This window comes from Artemia sp. Qi Xiang Cuo, chromosome 5 (genome assembly GCF_049724085.1).
Source record: "Artemia sp. Qi Xiang Cuo chromosome 5, ASM4972408v1, whole genome shotgun sequence".
In the NCBI taxonomy this organism is placed as follows: Eukaryota; Metazoa; Arthropoda; class Branchiopoda; order Anostraca; family Artemiidae; genus Artemia; species Artemia sp. Qi Xiang Cuo.
The window spans coordinates 57,813,497-57,831,839 of NC_142798.1; the positions used below are offsets into that span (position 1 = coordinate 57,813,497).

Below are 18,343 nucleotides of genomic sequence, written 5' to 3' on the forward strand. Positions count from 1 at the left end.
AAAAGGCTCTTCTAACTTTCAAGCATCGAGTTGTTTTGCGCTAGATTTAAAGCTCAAAATAAAACTAAAATGACATTAACTAAATAAAACTAAAATAATATAGCCCACTCCCCTTTAATAATGTTAGCTACGATTATTCATCCCTTAGGATCAATTTCACAGCTCAAGAACAACAGCAAGACTGTCAAGTGCCAGGAATTTCTGAACAAATTCAATGGACTTTCTGTGTTTTGAGCATAGAAAGCATTTAGCTATACTAAATTAGCCCTGGATTCCATAAAATTGGGCCTTTGAAGGGGCGTTGGTTTTACGAGTTATTTTGATAAAATTTCTGCTCAGAATTAATGTCAAAATAAGAAAATGAATACTACATTAGGAATATCAGGATCACATCAACCGTTAAGTAACATTATTCTACTTCAAACCTAAAAGTGTGCTGACAGTATCATGCTTGCACGCAAGCTTGAGAATAGGGGTGAACAGCCACCCCAGCTTTATCAAGAACAACTCACTCAGTATCAATTTTTGAGGTGCTAAAGACATCGACTAAGAGTGTCTTGTCTTCTCTTCTGCATGCTCCTGTTAGCAAGCTCTTCCAATCGCGTTGTAGGAACGTGTTGAAAGGTAGAAGTGTTACTGTTATGCGCAGCGTTAGGTGTTCTCGCGACAACTCATCCTCCTCCATCTTGAAAATTCCATTGAAGTTTTTTCTTATGTATTCTTTGATCAATCATCCTTAAGATTTGTTAATGAGTTTGACTTTCAAGACATTAGTGGGTGATATTTTTTTATGAGAGCTTGATTATTTTTGTTTTTTGGATTTATATATTTGAGATTGGGTCTATTTAAAAAAAACAATTGCCATAACCTGACCCTGTTGTTCTTCATTTCGATGTCCCGTTTCGGGAATTAATGTCCTGTCAATTTTTTTAATCCAATTTAAAACATTTGTTGCCAAGCCTATGCGAGACATGCATTCTTTCTATAACGAACCCGTTTGTTTTCAATAATGCTTCCTAGGTATTCTGTAGGTAAGACACGATTAAAACGGTTTAACAAGCCTGATTAAATTGAATCACTATAGAATATTCCGAATTCAAGTATCCAAAGAAATATATTTCAAAGAAATAATTGAGTTCCAAGGAGGCAAAATTTTTGTCTTTTTTTTTTTTTTTTTTTTTTTTTTTTTTTTTTTTTTTTTTTTTTTTTGACCGGTCCTATCGCTTCATCGCAGAGTGAATGAACAAAAAAGATGCAGTGTAATCTGGACTTCCAGACACGGCATTGGAACGCTTTTTGGAATGCAAATAAAATTGTTTGGCCTTGTCACTTGGGAAAAAAACATTTGAACAAGAAAATATAGGATTCCTTAGATATAGTTGGCTTTGGTTAAATAAACGGGGGGTTTGCAAACATGTCTGAGCGTGGTAGGTACCACTAAGTACTAGCCTAGGATCTATTAGAGAGCTACTGCCATCTTTGCCAAGAATGTAAATAATCTTCTCGGCTTCTCTTTATCTGATGAAACAGTCTTGTCCCTGAAGAAGTGTTGATCAACTCTATGGACCAAACACCCTCACTGCTGACAAGTAACCTAGAATCATACCAACGACTGTAGTATGTTGCTTCAAGATTTGCTTAAAAAGGAGATTATTGGGCATATTTCTTCCCACAGAGTAATTTTGAGGATTACAATCGTACTTTTGTGTTTTTTTTTTTTTTTTTTTTTTTTTTTTTTTTTTTTTTTTTTTTGTGAATCCTGTGCATTTTTTTTTACACCAACAACCATGAACGGGTAAATCTCAACTAAAAAAAAAACTAATTAAAAAGGGAATGAAGATTCTAAGGTTGTCTCATTTACAATGCTATCGTGCTTAGTGCAAATACGTTCATCAGTAAACCTAGTCTCCGATAATTGGCAGTTTGGTGAAACCACCTATCGTACCCGATTGTAAAGCTTGCTTTTCTTGTTAGTAACTTCTATCGATCTGTATTTGCTGTTTTCAAGTGTGAACAGTTTGGTAATTAAACGAGTCGTAATAGGGTTTTAAACGTGGTCCACAAGTATCGCAGTCATTTCAAATATGGAACACAAGTATTGCTATTTTGGACCAATGCTGTTACGCACTGTCAGTGCGCACATACATTAATGGAAGTTTTTAATGGAATTAAATAAGAAAACTTCTGAAAATAGCTTTAGCGTAAAGAGCGAGGTATTGAGGAGGGGACAAGCCCCTCAGATACGTAATAGTTTCTGTTTGTTTCAAGTTTTTATGTTGCTCCTTACTTTCAGTCGAAAAAACTTGTTTTTTTATTTAATTTCTGATCTTGTTTAAAGAATGCCGGAAATCCATCTCCCCCTCCATGGAGAATTCCTTCCTTCTACGGAAAATCTCTCCATGAAAAGTTCTTCCCACGTAAAATACCCCCCTGCCTGGAAAATTTCCCCCAGACAGTTCCATTCTAGCTGAAAATTACCCTCGGAAAATTTCTTTCAGACGATTTCTGGTAAAAAAAAAAAAATTCTTAACGCACTTTTATTTGAAACGATTTTAGTTTCTGATTGTTTTTAAAATCTTGCAAGAAAATCCCCTCCTCCGAAGAAAAGTTTTCCCGCGACTCCCCCCCCCCCCCGGTCCCTACTAGAAAGTTGCTCCCGCTGAAAATTCCCTCTGGAGTTGTCCTGTGGAAAACTCTCCTATGAAGGATTTCTACCGTCGAAAATCCCAGCCACTGGAAAGATAATCTAGACAATTCCAACTCGTTAAAAATTTAATTTCCTCCCGGACAACTCCCTTCAACACCTCCACATATAAAACTGAGTCGGCAAAGTGAAAGTAAGACAAATAAAAAGAATTCCGTGTTGGAATTCGGGCAAATTCCCCAGTGTAAAATTTTCCCTGGAATGTTCACCCGCCGGAAACGTCCCCCAACATACAAAATTCTCCCCGTGGAAAATCACCTAGCAGTATTTCACATCCCTCCCCAAAAAAGGTATGTATACCTCCCAACAGTAAATGCTATTCGTAAACAATGGGCAAGTTTCATGACTCACAGACCTTTCCCCAGGGGCTGTTAGGGGTCAAGTTATCCCAAAAGACACAGTTACTGGACTTTTCAACTATTCTGATCAAAATGACTATCTAAAAAATTTTCGACGATCAGGCAAATTTTCTCAGGCTCGTACAAACTGGTTGATGAAAGTGACAGCATGACATCACTTTCAGCTAATCAAAGATCTTTTCCCCTGACATAAAATTGTTGAAAGGAAAAGTGGTATTTTATGGCTTTAGCCAAAGCGTCACTGACAGCCAATGAAAACCCTCTTTGTCGAGTTGGAATTTTAAGATTCCTCTGTTTTCAATTTGACACTTCTGTGACGGTTTCTAATAGCCTACCCATCATATATGCGTTTGCTCATTGATAGTGCGCAAGTGCAGTGGTCCACTAGAGTGATACTTGGGTGTCACGCAATTAAGACTAGTGAACCACATTCGCCACCCTAAGTAACTATGGATGTGGTGTCTATGAATATTTTAGTTCAATGCTCTAAACTAAGAAGTCTTAGCAGGATTGTTTTTTGACTGAAGCAGTTAATATGAATGTTATTTGATCTTTTATTTTTGCACAGTTGACGCTTCATAAATTGGATTTTATCTTTATAAATTCTTTGATTCTTATTGTAGTTATTCTTTGATAAAATGATTTCCTATATGTAAATTTATCATCTTTATAGGGAAATAAGGATCAAACTTCATTATACATTCTTCATAAACATTATTATATCATTATAACATTATTATATCAACTTCATAAATATCATTATTCTTCATAAACAGAAAATTTTCCCATTTTCTTAAAAATTAATTTAAAAAGAAAGAAATAACTACAATAAATACACAGTAACTCGTTCGTCTAGAACAAAGCTCCATGAAAAAAGAAAAAAAAATCAATAGAATGGCATTTTAATTTTCATTAAGAGATGCTAAACAGTTTAGCAGTAGATAGCCTAATTTTTTTAATATATACAGGAGTTGTTTTAGGAGAAGAAATTTTGGAGAGTCAAAATTCATTAAAACAGTTATAAATCTTGACTCATGTTGAAAATATTAAAGATTAAAATTTTTTGATTTGAGTCATTTGATTTGATTTGAAACATTTGATTTGAGTCATTGGTGACAGCAGGAATCTTGATGAAAATTGACTAATAATATTCAACATATCTAAGAACTATAGTAGAAGCTTCAAATTCCTAAATGGGAACACATGAAATTGTTCTTTTAATATCGGATGTGTTTCTTTGTTTGTTTGTTTGATTTTTTCCAAGGGCCTTTGATTCCGAAATGTTGGCCGCAGAATAGTGAAGAGGGTTCATTCAAATGAAAATTAAGATTTCTAAAGCCCTTTTACAGTAACAAAATAGATTGTGCAAAAGGAAAGCACCAATTTCTGTAATTTTGTGCTACAGACAAAAAATTCATGTCCGAACAGGGCCAAAATGCTGCCGAGATAAAATTCTGAGATAGTCAATCGATATGCAGTTAGGGATAAATAATGCACTTATCCTACAAATTTAAGATCTTAGCATAGAAAAGTGCCTATTTCTACCATTTTATTTCGCAAAATACACCGTTTAGCCTTTACAGGATCGATATGCTATCAGATGAAAATTATGAGGTAGTAAATCGGCTACAAAATAATTAATGTTTTCATATCCTCCGCTTAAGAGGTTTTACTGCCACGCCCTGTCACATTCGTCTCTATACGCATGCACAGTCCATACGAAATAAAGGGCGATTGTGCGTATTGAAAATATACGCAGTATTACTATCTGTTATGCAGTATGGCGCTATTGCATACTAGTTAGTTTGAGAGGGGGGATATCTGTGTTTTTGGGGGGAGGAAGGTGGCTAGACCTCGTAAAGTTAAATTTTAACGCCAAATTTTTTGGCTTTTTCTAAGGGGTTGTTTCGGTAGCTATGGAGAGGGAAATTAACCCCTTGCATTCCGTAGTTTGGAATAATATATCTGTACTATGAAAGTAGTATGAATGCTAACACGATAGTGGCTCCCTTGTTAATGCTAAAATAGTTTTGGTAGGAAGTAAAAGATTACATTTACAAGATACTAGGACGCGACTGACGAGATTCCTCACAACAAGTATGAAGCACGTTGAAAATTGTAACGCATTGTAGATTACTTTCTGTAGAAATCTAATTATGCTGATTAGCCTTTATTTTATTATCATATTATTATTATTTTTATTATTTTTTGTGCAACATTATTCAAAATTACTCTTACCTGCACAAAGGCGTAAGTGAGAAGTGAGGGATATCCCCAGGAGCAGTGTTTTTCCGACAAATTCTTCTCTAGAAAAATGTACACCGTAATCTGAAAGATTATTTTAATATTTCAGCCCCCCCCCCGAATAGCCGTCCTAGCAGAGTGGATTGGTGCGCTGGATTTAGGATTCTCTATCCGAGAGGGTGAGGGCTCAAATCCTAGTGTATCCAATTATTTGGTTAGGGACGGGGCTTAGTGGCGTGACTCTGTAAGCTCAACATGGGAACTGGTTGGCCCCCAACTCTCCATTGCACTTTCTGGCTGAAGGGCCAAGAAACGGAGATCAGCACCGCCGGTAGGGACTGTAAAGTCCAATGCCGTATTCTTTACCTTTACCTTACCCCTAAAAAATAAATCTTCCTTTTTTTTAGGGAAATCCTCTTTCAAAGCATTGTTTTTTAAGCAAGACTAAACTTTAAAATAAAGGACAGGGATGGCTGGGAAAGGGGCTCCTCTCATATTTAGAATTAAAAATGAAAAGAAATTAAATAAAAACAAACAATTTTTTGTCAAATGAAAGTAAGTACATATATTACAGCTTAAAACGAATAAGAATTATGCTATATAATAAGGGGCTTATAAGTGGGGGGAGGCTAGAAAGGGATAGAAGCCCTCCTATTGTAAAGAATAATTTTCGTTCATTTTAATTTTTAATGGTGCTCTCCAATTTCATTTAAATTTTGTTTTATTTATTGAAGATAGGACCGGGTAAAACCATTTAATTTTTATCTATATTTTTTCTGCATAAAACATAATAGATAGGACAAGTATGAGTTTCCCTTGATAAAAGAGCTGATTTTTGAAAGTTAGGCTAAAATTATCTGTAGCTAAAATTAGCATGTGTTTTTTTCTAAAGTATACCCTAATAACGGAACTAATAAAGCAATTTTGGGAGAGAGGTGGAAATTGGACTGGTTCCTTTTACTCCGCCTTTGTCCTGGTAACATTAATTCTCCTTTTATGGATAAATTAGTGTATGAATGACATACCATTCTAGTTAAAAGTATAAACTAACGGAGCTACTATGATTCCATTTTATTGTGCTAGCTCCACCTGACAAGTCAAACTCATTGCGGTAGTAGTGAAGTATTTAATATTTATATTGAATGCCTTGGTTTAATCCCTCTAGGGGGAATATCTTTCACTTATAGTCCAGTAAAAGTACGGAGAAAAGTGGTTCGACCCGGACAAAATTGCAAAAAAAGGTTTTTTTACACCAAAATGTTCAGAAAAAGTCGCTGAACAACATATCCAAAATCCACTAAAATCGCCCGCCGGAAAAACCTTCTGGGGCTGCTTAACCCTCTCGCGGGCGCTGGTTGGTTTTGAGGACACTTAATTGTAACCCCCTCTTTACCCAAAGCTGAGCTTTTAACATATGTTCCCTGGTGCCATCTGATTGCCGACTCTTCCATAAACGTCCCTGAAGAGCCGTCTACCGGATAAGCTGTGCTTTCTTCCTGCCATTTTAGCAGAAAATTGTAATTTGAGTTTTATCAAGGATTTGCAAGGTAACTCCACTTTTTCTTTATTTTATAGACATTATCGCTGACCTGGGGAATTCGGGAATTTTTTTTCAGAGAATTCGTACCCTTAGAAGTGTCAGAGTTATTTTTTCAACTTCTGAAAATTTCATACAGTTGAGCCATCTATTTTCCTTCTGTCCCCACATGAGGACATTGCCCATTACCGCCAGCTTTCTGTATAGTTTTCGTTCCGTATAGTTTCCGTAGAATGCCACAGGTAACACTACTGTTCTTTTGTCCCTGCTTGTACCTTGTGCTCGCAAACTAGTAAAGCTTCTGTTCTTTACAGATGAGTCGGCAAAAAATCAGGAATGATGAAGAAATTATGAAAATCATGTTTGAAGACGATAGTGACAATGGAATCGATTCAGACCAATCAAATCTTTCCTCCGACAAATAAGATGGCAGAGATCTCACTTGGCAGCCTTTATGTGAAGAAGAGGACGTCCAACTCGTTACAGGATCGAGCCCAGCGGCTAGAGATACGCAAGAGAGAGCTACAGACGAAGACAGTGTAGACCACGAGGTAGCGGAACCTGATCGAACGGAACCATCTGTCCAGCGTGTTGCTAGAACTTATACGAGGAAAAGGAAAAGCCCAAGCACGGAGCCCAATAGTTCTGCTTCTTTTGCGATGTCGCAAGCAGACCCTGTTGTCAACAGTTCAGTTTCAGATGGAAGATCACAGACCACTCCTTCACAGTCTAACAGTGGGATTGCAGCTAAAACCAAAGTTCCACGAGACAACCCGAAGTCTAAACCGGTCAAGGCCAGACGACGTATTTGGAGAGCCAATGTCGATAATCCTCTAGCAGAGTCGGTTCTTCCATTCACCGGTGATGGTCGGGTCTTGCTCAATTTCAGCAACGAGTCGGCTCCTGTCGATTTCTTTGAGGGACTTCTTTCCGACGAAATTCTTGCAATGGTCGTCAGGGAGTCTAAAGTTTACGCATGGTCACAAAAAGGGTATGAGTTGAATTTTACATCAGCAGAACTACGCATCTATGTTGGATGCCTTCTGATAATGAGCTATGTTGGATACCCAAGAATTGAAAACTACTGGTCAAATAGCCTGAGGCTACCTCAGGTTGCTGATTATATTTCAAGCAAAAAAATCAAAAAGATCAGACAATGTTTACATTTCACTACTCAACAAAGTAGCCCTGATGGTGACAAATACTACAAGATCCGCCCATTTATGGAGATGTTGCGCAACTCTTTCAAAGCAGCACTGACCGATGAAGAATACAGTTCAATACACGAGATGATGGTCGCCTTCAAGGGAAGAAGCAGCCTCAAGTAGTATATGGCATCTAAACCAACTAAGTGGGGTTTAAAAATTTGGGTTCGGGCTGGAGTGTCTGAATATGTGTATGATTTTGAGCCATATCAAGGCAGCGGTGCCAACCACAACCCACCAGCGTACGGGTTTGGAGGAGACGTGGTTGTGAAACTCACTCGTGGCCTCGAAAACACAAACGCTAAAGTGTATTTCAACAACCTTTTTTACCTCCGTATCTCTGGTGGAAGCATTAGCAAAGGAAAAGATTTATAGTGTTGGAACCCTTCGCGCAAATCGACTTGGAGATGCTGCACCTAAGCTACTAACAGAAGTCGAAATGGAAAAGAAAAAGCGAGGAACCTCGTCGTTTGCTACGTCTTATGAAGGAGTGACAGTTTTACGCTGGGAAGACAACAATCTCGTAAATGTTTGTTCATCCTTCGCTGGTTATGCCCCAACTGATAGTGTCCAGAGATTGTGCAGCACAGCGAAATCGAAAGTGGCGGTTGAAAGGCCATACGCAGTGAAGGAAAATAACAAGTGCATGAGAGGTGTGGATTTGATGGATTCGCTGACTTCACTTTCCTAAAACTACTTTCGAATCAAACGTTGGTACATGCACCTGTTCCACCATTTCCTTGATGTTGCTGTTGTCAACGCTTGGATTCTCTACAGAAAAACCTGCCCTGTCGGCACACTTGATCCCCTCCATTTCAAAGCCTCTGTTGCAGTAGCTATGACGAACAAAGGGATGGTGTGGATGAGGACAAGCCCTGGTCGGCCTTCAAAAATCGGCTTTGTCAAGAAAAGGACTGTCATTGCTTTCCCTAACGAGATCCGACTTGATGGTCTGAGTGGCCATTGGCCTGGCAAGTCCGACAAAAATAACGCTTCTCGATGCCAGGACAAGAACTGCACGAGTAAAACGAGATTCATCTGCAAAAAATAAAAAGTCGCATTGTGCCCTGAATGTTTCGAGAACTTTCACAGTGTCCGATAAGCCTTTCGAAAGAGTGTTTTCTTGGCGGCGTCCTTATATGTGGAAAGTAGCATATTTTACCTTTTTATCCTTTTTTGTCAGTTTCTGAATACATATTTGAAATCTACGTATTTTTCTACATAGGAAAGAACTTTGTCCTGTCAGTTTATCCCAAAAATTGGAAATCCGCCCGCGAGAGGGTTAAAGGGGGTGGAAGGGGGCGAAAAATTAGGTATTTACATTTTTGACATTTAGGAAGCTTTTTTTACGCTAAAATGTTCAAAAAAAAAATCGCTGAACAACATATCCAAAATCCGCTAAAACCGCCCGCCGGGAAAACCCTCTGGGGCTGCTTAAAGGGGGTGGAAGGGGGCGAAAAAATAGGTTTTTTCATTTTTGACATTTGGGAAGCTTTGTTTACACTAAAATGTTCTGAAAAAATCGTAGAACAACATATCCAAAAGCCGCTAAAATTGCCCGCCGGGAAAACCTTCTGGGGCTGCTTAAAGGGGGGGAAGAGGGTGAAACATGCTTTTTTCGATTTTTGTTATTTCGGTACGTTCGGAGACTCTATTCTGGTATAAATCAACTCGCTGAAACCAAAAATGATGTTACTTTTATTGTAACACGTCTGTAACTTATATTAAACTATAAATAAGATTTTATAACTCCATTGTAAAAATAAAGGAAATAGCTTTTCTTCCGAAATGTTTGAAGGATGAGATCAACGGAAGCTTGAAATACTTCAAACAGCATAGCAGGAAAATTTCGAATTGAAATTTAAAGGAGTAAAGAAGTACCCCACTATTTGTTGCTTCGCTAATCGTTGGAAACCTGGTTATCCGATTAGAATCAACCGTGACCAGACTGCAGAAAAAGGGAAACTATAGGCATAGACGCATACAAACTAGAAAAATCATTCTTATTGTCGGCTTCTTTTACAGTTGGAAAACAAAAACATTAACTAGTCTGTATATAAATCACAGTTTTGATAATTATCATTTTTCGATCACATAACACTGAGAATCATCATTTCATCAATGAGCACTACAAAAGAGCACAACCACCGTTATTGCAAAACACTAAAATTCTTCTTCTACTAGAGATGTTGGTTCAGATTTATTACAGCTTGTTCCCATGCACTCTCCGCAAGCAAGTGTGCAAGGCATGCAATTCTTACGGCAAGTGCATCTGGCCGTATCGCAACCTGATTTGCATTTGCAGTGGATAATTTGAAGAGGACTTTGGGGAGCTGGTTTCTTCTCCGTTATTACTGGGATGTAATTATCAGCAGAGAGTCGCCATCCTCAGTTTTCCGGCTTCATCGCAGCAGCCTCACTTTTCCATTCCATTACCTACAAATACATGCGAAAAGAATGGAACTTCGCAGCTGAGGGTGTGGGAGGCATCCGATCAGGGCAGACAAATACGGAAGAGGAAGCGAGCTTGGCCAAGAACAGACGATGTCTCAAGGACACGAGAGTTTCTCCAGGCTTTCCTTTATAAATTCTCAAAAGAGCTTGTTCACCAGCTACAATGAGCTTGTCTTTCGTAGCCCTAGAGTCCATAAAGACCTTAGTGGCCTCACGGAAAGACGGATCGGACCGGTACAATGACAGTCCGACAGATTTTTCAATTCCTTGTAATCTCGAAGTGGTGTCACAGCCTAGGAACGCGTGCAGAAATAGAATTGTACCACACATATCCCTTAGTTTTTCTTTTATGGAGCAAATATTCCATAGCTTATGTTCGTTTGAAGCTTTCGTCTCGGATCTGGAATACAGGCATATGTGGGTGGCGGTGACATGATAGAGGAGAAGGATAAGGAGGTCAGTGTCACTGCCGATGAGACGCGTCAACTGAGTTCTTGCACTACGAATGGCTGTGGTTGCAATCAGGACATCTGCGTCAGCAGAGGCATGTTGTACCAAACAACCTGCTGAGGACAATTTTTCTCCTATCGCTAGAATTATCCGCTGCTTGTTCGTGCAGTTTTGTAAGAACTCTTCTTTCTTTCTTGTTAAATTTGTTGTACCAGTGATTCTACCACTGGGCACTGTTTACCCCTGGAACGTTAGAGGTAAAGCCATACCTTTCGTCGAAGAACCATTGTCATATCCATCAAAAACTACCGAAGCTTTTCCAAATCTAGTGGTGACTTACTTGACATAACTTTCGCAAATGGAGTCAAATGTAGAATTGGGCTGCCAAGTCAATTTCTGGAGCAGCCAGCCGCCGTCAACGACAAAGTGGCACGAGTCTAAGCGGTCATCCGAATGGTCCCCTGACGCCTTTCGAATTGTGTTTGACAGAGATGGTTTGTCGGCAGGACGCAGAACTTCATAGGATCCAAAAAGGGATTGGGGATACGTACAAAGCTCATACGAAAAAAGGTCTCGAAGATCGAATTCTTCCCGGTTCACCACCGTAGCTAAGCGCTGGAACAGAAACCCTTGATCTACATGAACCGGTTCACCATCGCTGTTAAAAACTGATTTGGATGCCATTGTAACAGCCTTGTCTATCTTCCGGAACGAAAATGAATCAGCTGCCTCCCAGTCAATTGGTCTAGAATTCGGGCTCCAACGTCTTTCATCGTGTCTGCATCTACATGAGCTGATTCAGTTACACAGGTAACGATGTTGAGGAGCCCTCTGTGTCGTCTGAATGTACTCGAGGCTCGCAAAAAGTCTAAGACCGCCTTCATGTTATCAATATCATTCTTCATCCGTCACTGGAGCGTTTCGACATGTTGATCACTTGTTGAGTAACTCAGGCTAGTCAGACCTTGTATTGAGGCATTTACTTCAGCACAGATCGTTACAATAAAAGTACAATAAAAGTTACAAATAAAAGTACACTAAAAGTTACAAATAAAAGTAAAATTAATAAGCAAATTTTGTTTTAATTATTCATGTACGGTGAGCCAAAATCAAAACCTGTATTAATTCAAAAACGTTGAAAAATTAAGTAAAAAAACAAGTTTTTTTAACTGAAAGTAAGGAGTGACATTAAAACTTAAAACGAACAGAAATTATTCCGTATATGAAAGGGGCTGTCCCCTCCTCAACGCCTCGCTATTTACGCTAAAGTTTGACTTTTTCACAACTCTATTTTTTTTAACAATAAAAAACTTTAGCGTAAAGAGTGAGGCGCTAAGGAGGGGACAGCCCTTTCATATACGGAATAATTTCTGTTCGTTTTAAGTTTCAATGTCGCTCCTTACTTTCAGTTAAAAAAACTTGTTTTTTTTTATTTAAATAAGAAATAGAAGCATACCCGAGTCATCGAATGACTACTCCAGTGAGCGTCCGCTGCAATTCCGCTGAACTTTCATGTCTTTCCGACGACAGCTAGTAGTCACATCACATCTAGTGACTGAGATCTGCGCCGTGGACGTTTTTCAAGGCACCGACAGATGGCTCTGATCTCAAAATAAATTGAGAAAGAGGTTCAATCCCCTCCTTCCTCGAACAATAACATCTGTTTCAATATTGATTGACCTAAGCTATGGCTTAGCTTCCTACGGATGAGGCAAAATATCAAGTCTATCAAGTCTACTTACTCATAATAATGTGTCTGCCAAAATAGCTGATATAACAGTCAGGTACTTTTGAAGATAGATGGCGATCCTGTTGTGTGCGCTGTGCAGCCTGCGTTTTCGAAACCTAACTGTACCTGGTTTTTAATGGGCTGTATAGACTAGAATATTCAAGTTTCTATGCGTCTATGCTTAGTCTCTCTTTTTCTAAAGTCTAGTTTTCACAAGTTTCATTCTCATCAGATAATCAGGTTCCCGACGACTAGCGAAGCAAAAAAGAGTGAGGTACGTCTGCTCCTTTAAGTTCTATATTTTCCGCTATTGCTTGTCGCAGGCTGTTCGAAGTATTTCAGTCGTCCATTGATCTGATCTTTCTGTAAAACTTCGGAAGAAAAGCTACTTCCTTTATTTTGGCAATGGAGTTATTAAAATCTTATTTTTTGTAGTTTAATATAAGTTAGAGAAGTGTTACAATAAAAGTGACATCATTTTCGGTTTCAGCCAGTTGATTTATACCAGAATCGAGTCTCCAAACGTACCGAAATAACAAAATCGAAAAAAGGATTTTTCACCCCTTTCACCCCCTTTAAGCAGTCTCAGAAGGTTTTCCCGGCGGGCAATTTTGGTGGGTTTTGGATATGTTGTTCTGCAATTTTTTCTGAACATTTTAATGTAAACAAAGCTTCCCAAATGTCAAAAATTAAAAAACCTATTTTTTCGCCCCCTTCCACCCCCTTTAAGCAGCCCCAGAAGATTTTCCCGGGGGGTGGATTTTAGATATGTTGTTCAGCGATTTTTTCTGAACATTTTGGTATAAAAAAAAACATTTTGTTGCAATTTTGTCCCGGTCAAACCGTACTTTTACTGGCCTATTACATTTCGGATCGCGGTGACTATTTCTTAGCCAAGTAAAAAGAAAGATCAATGTTATGTCAACGGTGTAAGAATCAGAGCGTGAGTCCCACTTTAATGGCTAAGATCAAATGGTTAGAATGGATGAGACCAAAAATGGACTGTTGTAACACTAAGCACCATCAGCCCATATCCATGTTAGGGTTTAGTTTGATTCCTCTCAAGGAAACAACTTTCACTGGCAGAACCAGCCTCTGAGACTGCTTCTTAGATAAGCAAAAGAGAAAAAACTTCCTGGCTGTTGACTTTTACACTTCAAAAATTACGTGTCGCTGGTAATTTTGAAATTTATGATGAATTTGTAGCAGTTAAATTAAATAAAAAACAGATTTTTTTTAACTAAAAGTAAGGAGCAACATTAAAACTTAAAACGAACATAAATTATTACGTATATGAGGAGGTTACCTCCTCCTCAACATCTCACTCTTCACGCTAAATTTTTTGGCACTTTAAAAAAAAAAGTTACATATTGTTCTAATTAAACGATCCTTGTGTTTCAGGAGTCGTTTATACAGACTTGGGACAAAAGTTAAACCTTAGCGTAAAGAACGAGGTGTTGAGGATCGGGCAACCCCCCGTATATACGTAATAGTTTCTGTTCGTATTAAGTTTTAATGTCGCTCCTTGCTCTCAGTTGAAAAAATTTTGTTTTTTTTAAATTTCTGACCGTTTTTTAAATAATGCCAGGATATCTGGCTCCACTTCCACGAAAAAATCCCCCTCCCCACGGAAATATCCTCTGGAAAATCCAATCTTAGCGAAAATTTACCGTGGACAATTACCCTTAACATCTCGACACGGAAAATTGAATTGATAAAGTGAAAGCAAGACATATAAAGAAATCTCATATAGGAATTCTGGCTATGGAAACTTCCCTCTCCATGAAAATTTCCCCGCGTGCAAAATCTCCCCTGCAGAAAATTCGTCCTCCCCTCCCCACTCTGAATGTGTATGCTTACGTCCCAGTAACAAATACTATTCGCAAACAATGGGCAAACTTTATAATTTAAAGACCTTTCCCCAGGGGCTGGGGGGGTCATTTTATCTCCAAGGACACAACTATTGGGCCTTTCAACTATGCTGAACGAAATAGCCATCTAAAAATTAAGAGTGGACGATTTTGGGAAAAAATGTGTGCGGGAGGGGGCCTAATTGCCCTCCAATTTTTTTTGGTCACTTAAAAAGGGCACTAGAACTTTTTATTTCCGCTAAAATGAGCCCTAATTGCCCTCCAATTTTTTTGGTCACTTAAAAAGGGCACTAGAACTTTTTATTTCCGCTAAAATGAGCCCTAATTGCCCTCCAATTTTTTTGGTCACTTAAAAAGGGCACTAGAACTTTTCATTTCCGCTAGAATGAGCCCACTCCCAACTTTCAAGGCCCAATGGGCTGATACGATCACCCCTGAAAAAAAAAAAAAATCACGCACCAATGATTTTTCTTCTGGCAAAAATTACAAAATTCCACATTTTTGCAGATATGAGCTTCAAACCTTTATAGTAGGGTTCTTTGATACGCTGAATCTATTGGTGTGATTTTCATTAAAATTCGATGACTTCTAGGGGGTCATTTCCCTTTTTTCGAAAATCAGGCAAGTTTTCTAAGACCCGTAGCTTTTGATGGGTAAGACTAAACTTAATGAACGTTATATATTTGGAATCAGAATGATAAGCCAATTCTTTTGATATATCTATTGGTATCAAAATTCCGTTTTTTAGAGTTATGGTTACTATTGAGCCGGGTCCCTCCTTACTTACAATTCGTTACCACGAACTGTTTGAAAACTCAGGAAAAGTTGATGCATGAAACAGCTGGTGCTAAATTTACAGAATAAACAACATACTCATTTCGTGTACTTTCTTTTAAGCTATTGTCTTTATAAACCTGTCTTGAAAGTTCCCAGCTGTTCTACTAAAGCATGATTGGTTTTATTTAGCCTTTCCATTTAAAAGTCTTTGCAGGAAGACAGAAACTTTCTGCTGGAAGAAAAGTTTTCAAGAAAATTCTTAAAGAAAAATGATTCCAGGTGGTGGTTGTTCAGTTTTTTATTAAATTTCAAGTTGATATACCAAGGGATTTGCCAGTTTGGGTTACAAGTCTAAGAAAATATCCTTATTCCAGGAAAAATATCGCTTACGGTGCATCAACAATTTGGAATTAAATGTATAATTTAAATTTATAGATAAGCAAATGTTTAAATAAAGAAAATTGAGTGTTGATAATGCCCGACATGGCTTATGCAGTAGTATAATTTGCCAATAAGCGGAAGTTTTAAGCGATGTAAAACTTTAAGAAATGTATAATTCCAAGGTTAGTATGCTCAGGCTTACAAAAAAACTAGATCTATACTTATTTACTTATATAGTAGCAATAATAATATTGATTAAAGGGTAAAAACGCGATCAAACAAGCAAAGTACATAATAAAGGAAAAAAGAAGGTTCTAAAAAAAACACAACAAAGGTGGTTAGTAACCTATCAAACGTTATAGTTGATGAAAAGCGTTGAAAGACTTAGCAGCATTTACGAATATACTCTTGTTTAGAAACTTTTTGAATATCAGTTGCAACAAGCTTTTCAACGATAAAGGTTTATCAACTCGATGTCGACATATATATGATAGAAACTTTCTATTATCTGATGTAATTGATTTATATGGCTTTTAAATCCAAAATATGGAGGAGGCTATAAAAAAATGGATAATTGAAAAATTATATGGTCTGGAAAAAGTCGAATAACAGCTGGAAAAAAAAGACGTCAATAACAGTACTGCTATATACCCTAGTGTCTTGTATCGATCCTGACGGTCTTTAATGTACAATAATATAATCAATAAGGTTGGCTGTCTTACAATCATGTGAGCATTATGTTAACCTATGGGCCATTTTACAACCAAGTGACATGTTGGTCATAAATAGGTTATTATATATACAGAATTGTAGAATTCAATGACGGTTGTTATTTTTGATATATACAGCAAATTTACCTAGGCTAGGAAACCATCTACCCCTATTTCTACAAGTCTTCACGCTAAAATTCATAACAAAAATACCATGTTTCTACCTTGAATCCTGTCTGCTTGTTCCTCTATTGTTACTGTATGTAAGATTCATTGAGTCACTACTGTCTCCGTCAGTCAGTCCTACAGGGGTTTATACCACTATGACTGATACCTTGCGCTTTTTGGTAATAAAGTGAGCAGGTAGAATTCTCATATTAATACCTTGCTAACCTAATCAAAACTTGGAAGAATCCTTATTCATCATGAGCCCTACTTCCTGCCTACGTCCCCCTCCTTCTTACCTGAGTAAAAAATTCTATATTACCTAATTTTATGTTCCCTTATCGGGGGGGGGGGCGTGATTTCTGAAACTCCTAACAAGTTCTGTTTGGAACTGAACAAATCCAGTTTTTTTAACTTCTGAATTCGCCCACCAAAATATCAAAGTAGTGGGGCCATAATTAGTTTAACGAGAGCCAATCCCCTTCGAATCCCGATCCGGACACTTTTTTTAAGGCTTGTAAGAGATGTATGTGTTAGGCCATTCCATGTGAGTCAGCAAGTGTTTGTTACGTCACATGATACACCCCTGTGGATTCCTATTGTACCCAGGTGTTACGACGATATTTACCTACGTAATATGGATGACGTAATCTTGCTTCAGTATTAGAAAAAACATACATTTCCATTTAAAAACCGGTGAGGGGCTCCTTTACTCCAAGATTTTACTTAAAATGTTGTTTTCTTTAGAAAACGCATGTTTCTTCTTAAAACCTATATTAGCCTTATATTCCCGGATGTATCAAGCGGCCATTTTGTTTTGTCTCAATTTGCAACCTTTTATGTATATGGAGAACCGTTATAGAGTCTAGATGTCTATTGTTTCTATAGAACATCGAATTCCGGTAAATCCAGTTCCCCTAGGTTATTCCCTGTTTATCTTTCCTTTGTTCTAGGGGCACTATAAATAGAAGCCCTTATACAATGCCTTTGTCCCAAGGGCACTATAAACAGAAGCCCCATACGATTCCACTATAAATAGAAGATAGAAAGGGAATTCAGCAACAGTCTTACATAACGTTTTTATAGTGACACATCTCTCTAAAATAGCGAATATGTCTCAATACCAAGAAGTAAGTCTTTTTCTACATTACTCTTAGAAATTTTGCTAATCGAAAGCAAGCCAGTAACCCTCTTTTTCTATACCCCCTTCTCTCCCCTCCACACATTAAGATGACCATGATCAATCTTTAGCTAATATTATTCTCTATATGCAATTAGCATGTAAAACCCCATCCCTCCATAAAGTCCTTTCATCATCGGTAAAGTAATCTATTAAAAAATCTTTTCACCGATAAAATATTCTTATTCGAGAAAGACTTACTCTTCACCCACACCGAAAGACGTACGTTTAAGCCTGGCTAAATACGATCCATCAAATTTGAATCGTATCAAAGCCAATTACGGTGTCTCTTGTCCATGGTTTTAACCTTATAATTAGCAAACCCTGTCTATTGTGACCAAGAGGATATTATTTCTAATTGTAATTCCGCAAAAAGGTCTTTTTCTTGCTTTTGGCCACAAAACTGACGACATATTTTTCTACATAGTTACGATTAATGTTTCCATACAGAAAATGTGATTGATTCCCTTTTGAGCAGTCAGTGTTTATTTGGGGGGAAGTGGGTAGAGATTGTGCGTAATTTAAAGGAGCGCTTCTAACAATAGCATACTAAGGTGAAATAAATTGCTTTTTCACT

General features: G+C 37.8%; 1 protein-coding gene across 6 annotated transcripts in view; it reads left to right on the plus strand.

Moving 5' to 3' along the window:
- Positions 1–18,343, plus strand: part of LOC148952312 (uncharacterized) — a 233,018-nt gene that overhangs the window by 173,567 nt on the left and 41,108 nt on the right. The window lies entirely within an intron of this gene.